General features: G+C 51.8%; 1 long non-coding RNA gene across 4 annotated transcripts; it reads left to right on the top strand.

Moving 5' to 3' along the window:
* The first annotated feature begins 1,660 nt into the window (after positions 1–1,660).
* Positions 1,661–4,321, top strand: LOC122206636. Of its 4 annotated transcripts, none has more exons than XR_006196534.1 (3): positions 1,661–1,865; positions 2,650–2,816; positions 3,833–4,321. It is a non-coding gene; the product is annotated as an uncharacterized LOC122206636 (long non-coding RNA). The 4 variants fall into 4 exon arrangements; XR_006196532.1 differs by having other exon boundaries at positions 3,817–4,321; XR_006196535.1 differs by lacking the exon at positions 3,833–4,321 and adding an exon at positions 2,956–3,149.
* Positions 4,322–8,693: the final 4,372 nt, after the last annotated feature.

Raw genomic sequence — 8,693 nt, 5'->3', positions numbered from 1 at the left:
TACGTCTTGTGTTAAAAGTTTGCTTTAGGGGCGCCTGGGTGGCTCAGTCAGTTAAGCGTCCAACTCTTGGTTTCGGCTCAGGTCGTGATCTCATGGGCTGTGAGTTTGAGCCCTGAGTCAGGCTCTGCACTGGCAGCCTGGAGCTTCCTTGGGATTCCTTCTCTCTCTCCCTCTCCTGCCCTTCCCCTGCTCGTGCACTGCCCCCCCCCCCCAACCCAAATAAATAAATAAAGTTAAAAAAATTAATTTTTTTCTCTCCCTGCACCTCCCTCTAAAATAAAATAAATAAATAAATGTTTATTTTAATTAAAATCTCAACACCTCTCCCTCTGGCTCTCCCCATCTTAATTTCCCAGATTAGGCATTTCCGACTGCCTCATTTAAAACCCCTTGAGCCTGACTAATGACGTTTCAGGGTTCACCTCCAAATCTCTCCTGTACATTTGGAATTTAGACCCATTATGTGGCTGTTTTCTTGGCTTTCCTTTTAGCTTCCTTCACCTTCCTTTTCCCTGGGGAAGTCAGGAGACATTTCCAGAAGAACTTTGAGAAATGATCTACTAGTCCATACAGCACCAAAAGTGTTGGCCAGATTTCTTTTTCTGAGCATGCGTTTGCTGGAATGTGGGGCTGGGCACAGAAGGGCGAGCAAAGCTTTCTTCTCTTACCTGCTACTGTCCTCCTGGGTTGGACCTCTGTCCCCAGGCAACCCAGCACAAGCCTCCCCTGAGGGTGCCAGCACCCTCCCATCTGAACCGGGAAGAGTGTCCCTCTCACAGAAGGCACCGGGTAGAGGGGATTGTCCATCGACCATGCCAGTTGGCCAAGTTCCTCTCTCAGCTAAATCAGGAAGCTCATAAAAAGACTTTATCTCTGGGTCGCCCGTGCCTCCCCAGTTTCCACCCGCCTGGCGCCTGGGAAAGGACAACAAAGGGGTGTGGAGAACAATGACCTTCTGTGAGGCCGAGCCTGCACCAACAGAGTCATGGGAACCCTGGAGTCTCGGTCCCTCTCCTCCCTTGGCCTGGAGCCCAGGTGGCCAGGTGTCCTTCCTGGTAGACCAGGAGGCCCTGGTGGCCACGTGTGCTCCCCGGCTGGTGGCCTTGCCCATGTCCCTTCTTGAGTGTTACAGCTCTTCAAAAAGAGCCTGACAGGTGGCTTAGTTTTCTCCTGTGGTTTCTTAGAATACTCCTGGTGTCACCAACTCTAGGATACACCATTTTGTTTCTTACCACCCTTCTCTAGACTGGGCCGAAGACCAATGTCACATCCTGCCCCTCACGTTTGCCATTCTTCCCAGAGCCCCCCACCGGGGTTGCACACTGACTGCAGAGGCCGCTCCCCTACGGTTAGGAGGTGGCTCTGTCCCCCCCCCGCCCTGCCTGGGCCTCACAGCTGCCTGTAAAACACCAGGACATCCGGGCATCTGGTTCATAACAGCCTGTGCTCCCGGGCCCTTGGGGCAGGTACAGTGACCTGAAGGCACTCCCTGCCCCCTGCCCCCACCCCAACCTGCAGACTCAGCGCCGCTGAATACCTTCACATTCTTTGCTTTTAAATTTTACATTTTCCCATCTGCCGTCTCATGACTTTTGCCACTAACCCGAGAAGAACGTAGATGCGTATTTTTATTTCTCCTTTAGGGACAAATGAAGTGAGGTGCAGGCTTGTCCAAGGTCATTACCAGTCACTGGCTGACAGAGCACGTGGAACTCCTGACTCCTCTCTCCAGGGTTTCTCCATCCTGTTGCTTGTTCAGAAACACTTCCGGTGCTTGGGCCTATTGTACTTCCCACTTCCGGTCACGGACTGTGAGAGCCGAAAGGGGCTTCCGGTGTGGTCGTGTCCCACCCCCCACAAGGAAAGTAAGCCCAGGAGGGGGGCGGGGGGGAGGAACTTCCCAAGGTCATATGGGGAGGGAGCAGCAAAGCTGTCTGGTCCCAGGCCCGCTGGTGCTGGGGATCCAAAACCCTTTCTCCCCATTTCTCTCCTTCTCTCCGCCCTGCCAGGGTGACCTGGCGATCCTTGGTGTCTGTGTGGCCTTTGCAGCCGCGGCCGTGCTCTGAGGAGGGACGGGGGGTCCTCGTGGACCGGAGGGGCGGGTCTGGGAAAGAGGGTGAGCTGGGACAGGAGGTAAAGGAGAAGGGCGAACATACCAGGCTCCGATGACTGACGTGGGACCTCGGGAACACCCCTGGTCATTTGTGCGGGTTGTGGGGCCGGCTCGGGAGACCTAATCCAATGAGAGAAGTCAAAAGGTGTTGGTGCTGCAGCACCACCACGATTAAGAGAAGCAGAACGCTGTCACCTGGGCCTGATGGCCACACGGTTCCGCGACAGCTCCTCCCGTCATCAGGAGTGACTGGTGGACCTTGTGGTACATCGTGCTTGATCTGTGTCCTCTCTGCTCGGTCTAGGCAGAGTGGCCAGAGCTTCGGGGTTAGAAGGGGCTTGAAAAAACCCCTACTCAGAAAGAAACCAGTATGTTGTGTCCTGGAGCTCTACCTGTGGCTCCTTCCTTTTCCGGCTTCTGATGTTAGGTCACACCAAGTAGCCCCAAGGGCCGTATGCTCATCGGCCCTGGCGCAGGTAAGCTCTGCAGAGGCTGCAGCGAAGAATGAACTGCTCACTGATCTTCTCTGGTTCTAGAGCAAGATCTGGGAGGCACCCCACACCGGGGGCAGCGAGCCAGGAGCACCGCTCGGCCGGGACGGCTGGGCTGCGGGGCTGAGAGAACCCGGGGCAGAGCGAGCTGCCAGCCGCTGGTCGGCAGGTTGTGGCAGTGTGGGCCTGGCATTTCCGGAGCCCCTGTGATGGTGAGTGTGAAGTTGACATCCCCCCCAATTTCCAGTGGCTGTTCCCCAAAGCCACCCCAGTTAGCACAGTGCTGAGTTGACACAAATATTGTTTTGCCAAGAGGCTTCTTTCCTACCCTGCAGCCTTTCCTTCCACCAGAGTGATGCCCTCAAGTTCCTTCCATATGGACAATTGGGAAGGGGATAATAAGCAGTGAAGTCTTTTTCCCTGCAGAGGGGGGAAAGCCAACAACCGATGCGTTAAGCAGACAAAAAAAAAAAAAACCCCGAAGAATGGAATGGAATGCCTATCTACTAACAATGCCCATCTTTGGTCGGTGGGACCAAGTCTGATTTTTTTCTCATCTGGTCTTCATTTCCAAATGTACTATAATATATATATATATATATATAGTCACTGTATGCTAAAAATAAATACGTACTAAAAATTTTAGAGCCACTACGCTCTCAGAAGCAGCGGGCTTCGTGCAGGGAGTCCCTGGAGGGGATCCTTCCCCGACAGAGGGCGGGTTCCTACACTGTCCCCAGGGCAGGCCACCCCTGCTCTGGGGCTCCTCCCTGGCTTCCTTAAAGAGCTTCCCATTCTCTCCCGTCCCTGTAGAGTCAGGCTCTTATGGGAAAAGCCAAATCCCATTATCTCCCAACTCAGCTAAATGGTGAGAAAACAGACTGGTCCAGGCACCCTGCTCTCGTTTGAAGCCTGAGCAAGCGCGTCAGCATGTCTCTGGCTCCCGGTCTCCCCCTCCCCTTGCTGCTCGCCGGGTATAAAATACCCGCAGCCTAAAAATAAATCTCTCTTGAGACGGCTCAGGTGCAGCTCGGGGCTTTCACCTCCAGTGCCTCGCTCCAGCTCTGATCTGGGTGTCTTTAACACATTAAAAAGCTTCAGCTACTTTAAACACAGAGCCACCGTATGACCCAGCAATTCCACTCCTAGGGATAGACCTAAGAGAATTGAAAACATACGTTCGCATAAAACCTCGTACATAAATGTTTACAGCATCTTTATTCATAAGAGCCAAAAGGTGGAAACAACCTCAGCATCCACCGACTGGTGAGTGAATGGACAAGGCCTGACTCATCGACCACGGTGGAATATTATTCGGCAATAAAAAGGAGCAGAGCGCTAGCAGGAGCCACTGGCCTGCGTGAACTTGGAAACCGTGATCCTAAGTGAAAAGACCGTATCCTATGCGAGTCCATTCACACGAAATGTTGAGAACAGGGAAATCTGTGGAGACGGAAAATAGATTCGTGGTTGCCAGGGGCTGAGCGCCGGAGCGGGGCTCGGGGGGCCGATAGCTCAAGGGCACGAGGTTGCTTTTGGGGGTGATGAAAATGCTCTCAGGTTGTGGTGACGGTCATGCAACTCGGTGGGGCACACAGAAAATACCGAATCGCACCCTTTACACGAGCGCATTGTATGGTGTGGGAACTTTGTCTCAGTAAAGCGGCTCTTGAAAGGCTTTGGCTGGGTTACCATCCGTCAGTCACACGCACGCACGCACCCGCTCATGTTCACACTCACGTGCAGATCGTGTAGCAGCTCCGAGCTGGGGGCAAGGCAGGAATTTCAAGGGTGAACAAGGCGCGAGGCAGCCAGGCCCGCAGCCCACACGGAGGGCAAACATCCGGCTCGGGAGGCCAGGAGGCCAGAGAGGTGTGCCAGGAAGGGGGGAGTGGCGCCCGAGCAGTCCGTCCACCTCTAGTAATGACCTCTAAGTCAGGTGCAGGGGGAATGGGGTGGGGGAGGAGCACACACTCGAAGGAAACCAGACTTTGCCATACGGAGCTGGAGTCTCTCTTCTTTTAAGAAAACCACTCTGTTCCCTCAAGCTGCCTGGCCCTGCTCTTGCCCACCGTCCCTCGACCGGCTCCACCCCTTGGCGGCCGGCTCTGAGGGCACGCGCCATGCCCTGGTTCTCTTGGGTGCCCTTCTGCCCGGATTGCTGGCCACAGAAAGGGGGTGAAACCCTCTGACCACCTGAAGAGAGTTCTGTCAGCGAGGGTTTGCTTCATGGATTTTGAGCCCCGTGCTTTGAGACACTTGAATCTTTGAACGAACCTGTAAACCAGGGACGGGAAGTCCTTAGCACCAGCCAGAGGCTGGTCTTGAGACTCCCTATTTTCCATCAGAGAAAAATCGGGGCAAGGAGGGCTGAATGTGTCACTCCCACACACGAAGCCACCTTTGCATGAAGGTAGCTGCAACGGGGCAGAAAAGGCCAAGGGTTAGAATGAAGGCGAAACCGCTCACCATGTTCATTTTTTTTTTTTTTTTAATTTGTTGAATGTTTATTTAAATTTGAGGAGAGAGACAGAGCAGGGGTGGGGGAGGGGCAGAGAAAGAGAGGGAGACACAGAATCCGAAGCAGGCTCCAGGCTCCTGGCTGTCAGCACAGAGCCTGATGCGGGGCTCGAACTCACGAGCCATGAGATCATGACCTGAGCTGAAGTCGGATGCTTAACCGACTGAGCCATCCAGGCGCCCCTGCTTACCATATTCTTTATTGATATTAACTCATTTGAGCCTCCTGATATCCCACGAGCCTCAGTTTGTTCATCTGTATAATGGAAGCTGGACCCCAACTTAAAAGCTCTCTGAACAAGTGTAAATTTCCAGAAACTTACTACATCATAAATATAGGTTCCTATCATCCCTCCATTCTTTCGTATGATATTTTAGATACTGTGAGCACCCTCTTATTTGACCCTGGCTGAAAAGTATTGTTATTCCTGTTTTATTTTATTTTATTTTTGTTTATTTTTTTTTTAACTGGAGATTTAATCTCTGCAGTCTTTTTTTTTTTTTACGTTTATTTATTTTTGAGACAGAGAGAGACAGAGCATGAATGGGGGAGGGTCAGAGAGAGAGGGAGACACAGAATCTGAAACAAGCTCCAGGCTCTGAGCGGTCGGGACAGACCCCGATGCGGGGCTCGAACTCACGGACTGCGAGATCATGACCTGAGCTGAAGTCAGACGCTGAACCGACTGAGCCACCCAGGCGCCCCAGTTATTCCCCTTTTAAAGGGATACTGAAAGGCACCTGGGTGACTCAGTCGATTACGCGTCCAACTCAGGTCATGATCTCACGGTTTTTGAGTTTGAGCCCCGTGTCGGGCTCTGTGCTGACCGCTCAGAGCCTGGAGCCTGCTTCGGATTCTGTGTCTTTCTCTCTGTCTGCCCCTCTCCCACTCATGCTCTGTCTCTTTCTCTCTCTCGAAAATAAATACACATTAAAAAAAAATAAAGGGATACTGAAGAAACTGAGGTCAGGTCACCTGCCCACAACTGTTTGGTAAATCGAAGAATCATGGGACGAGAACCTCTTCACCTGGCATCTCTCCCAGGACCAGGGGTCTCAACGTCTAGTTACATCGGAACAATGTGGGCACTTGTCAAAATCAAAGAGGTGTAGGATCTGGGGTACCAGACCCATGGAATCAAATTTTCCAGGGTGGGGCCCAGCCATATGCACTTGGAAGTTTCCTCCGGGTGATTCCGGTCCACACCAGAGTCCTTGAGTCTCTCTACTAAATCAAGCAGATCTTGGAAAGAGAAAACCTAGAAGAAAAGAAAAACGTAGCCAGAAAAAAAATCTAGAGAATAAAGGAACTTTAAAAATGGGATCTGCCTGTATCTTACAATGATAGCTAACTTCATGGAGTGTTTACTTGGTGCGGGGAGATTGCTGTACATGTACACGATCATACTCTACATGAATGTATTTGAACCCTTGAGCCACCCTCTGAGGTAGCTACTTTTACTATCCCCATTTGACAGAGGAGAGAGTTTAAATTATTGACCCAAAGTCACCCAGCTAAGAAAGAGAGCCAGGAGAGGATCTTCACTGCCTTATAGACCTGTAGAGAGGCAAGTGTTTTCCTGTAGAGAGGAAGATAGGCCGGGAGAGTGAGAGCAGAGGTGCCACAGAAAGCTAATATGGAACAAGGCTAGGTTGAGGTCCCCAATCTACGTCCTCCCAGGGCGTGCTGGCATCATCCCGGAAACCTGACTGGGGGCTTGGCAAGTTTAGGCTGAGCTTTGGACACCTGTCGGAAAAGGTGTGTGGGTGGCGAAGCGGCCATCCCTGCCACCTTGAGAGGGCACCTCCCACTGGGCGTAATGGGTTGAAGGGCCACCCCCCTACCCCCAAAAGACATGTCCATGTCTCAATCCCTGGAACCTGTGAGTGTGACCTTATTTGGAAAAAGGGTCTTTGTAGATGCAGTTAAGTTAAGGATCTTGATCTGGATTATCCAGGCGGGCCCTAAATCCAGCCACAAGTGTCCTCGTAGGAAGAGGAGACCCAGACACGAGGGCAGGTCACGTAAAGACGTAGGCAGAGTTGGGAGCAAGCAGCCACAAGTTAAGAGACGCTGATAGTTACCAGAAGCTGGAAGGCACAACATAAGGAATCTCCCCCTAGAGCTTTGGAAGGGAGCTGGGCCCTGCCAACACCTTGATGTTGGATTTTCAGCCTCCAGAACTATGAGAGAATGAATTTCTCTGGGTTTAAGCCTCCTGGTTTGTGGTAACTTGCTATGGCCACACTAGGAAATTATACGTTAGGGAAGGGACAATCAATTTAATGGACATTGCCCTCATGTCTCCTCAGCATTCCTTTTTCTTTGATCCCGGTTCCAAATCGTCCCTTCCTTGAGAGACGTGCTCACCAACATCCTGCCGCGTGCTTCTGGTGGCCCATCCTGGCCCCAGACAGAGGGAGGGGCCTGTCATCTAGGACTGGCCAATCAGAGAGCCCCAACTCCTGGGTGGCAGTGATTGGTCCGGGGGTGACTCATGACTCAAGCCTGCCCAATCAGAGCCCTTCCCTGATTTTTGTATTACTAAGCAGGCAAAGGTCATACTTCCTTTTCTGTTGGGGTTATGAAATTGGTGCGCAAACAAGCCAAGCCACCGGGGGTACCTGTACCTGCCGTGTGGAGAAAGCCCAGGCATGGTAGGTAGGTAGGAATGAGGCTAAAATGTAAAAGGAAATAGAAGCAAGAAGCCAAGTTCAAGAGTGAGAGAACACCGGTAGTGTGCAAATTTCTGGATGCTGTCGAACCTAGAGCCAGTGCCACCATTCCTATGGTTTGCGACACGAAACTTAATGATTCTGCCCAGGCTGGCTGGAGCTGGGTTCTGGCCTTGCTACCAACAGAGCTCACACTAATACAACAAGTTGAGAGCGACTGCCATTTCCCCCAGGCAGAGCAGAGGCATCTGGGAACAAACTTGACTGCACTGCCTACATCTCGTCCTTTTTGAGGGAGGTTTGAGGACAAGATCAAGGGCTGGCAGTGTTACGTGTTGAAGAAAAGAGAAAGAAACATGCTTGAGAAAATAGGTCTCCTCGATTTCCATGGCATCGGTCAGAATGTCCAAGAGACTCAGTGGAAACCATTTCCCAAGCAGAAGAATGTTCGTTCCTGTTTGGCAGATCCCGGAGAAGAGAAGAAAAACAAAAGATGCAGACAGGGAGCCAAGCTGGGGTGGGCACGGAGGCCCCGACCCCCTTTCATAGCCACACGAAGCCACCTATCCATCCAAACACTGGCCCCGGGGATCACAATGACATCTGAAACTTCTTTCAGGCATTTCCTTCCCTTTCAGGTCTCTTTGGGTTCCTCAGCCCAGATGTTGCTAATTTTCCATCTTTTCAAAGCTCTCCGTCGCATTTAAAGTCAGAATGCTTCCTATTCATCGCTTCTGAATTTGAGGGGGAGGAAATCACAGAGGTCAGCAGGCCTTTTAATATAGAAAGTAAATGAGCAAAGCTGTGCGCGAACGTGTGAGTGCGCGCGGGCACACACATAGCTTGTTATTTCCTGCCTTAATCCACTTTTCAGCTCCACTGTGCAAGATCAC

Source organism: Panthera leo, chromosome E1 (assembly GCF_018350215.1).
Source record: "Panthera leo isolate Ple1 chromosome E1, P.leo_Ple1_pat1.1, whole genome shotgun sequence".
Taxonomy (NCBI): Eukaryota; Metazoa; Chordata; class Mammalia; order Carnivora; family Felidae; genus Panthera; species Panthera leo.
This window is presented reverse-complemented; position numbering and strand designations above follow the sequence as displayed.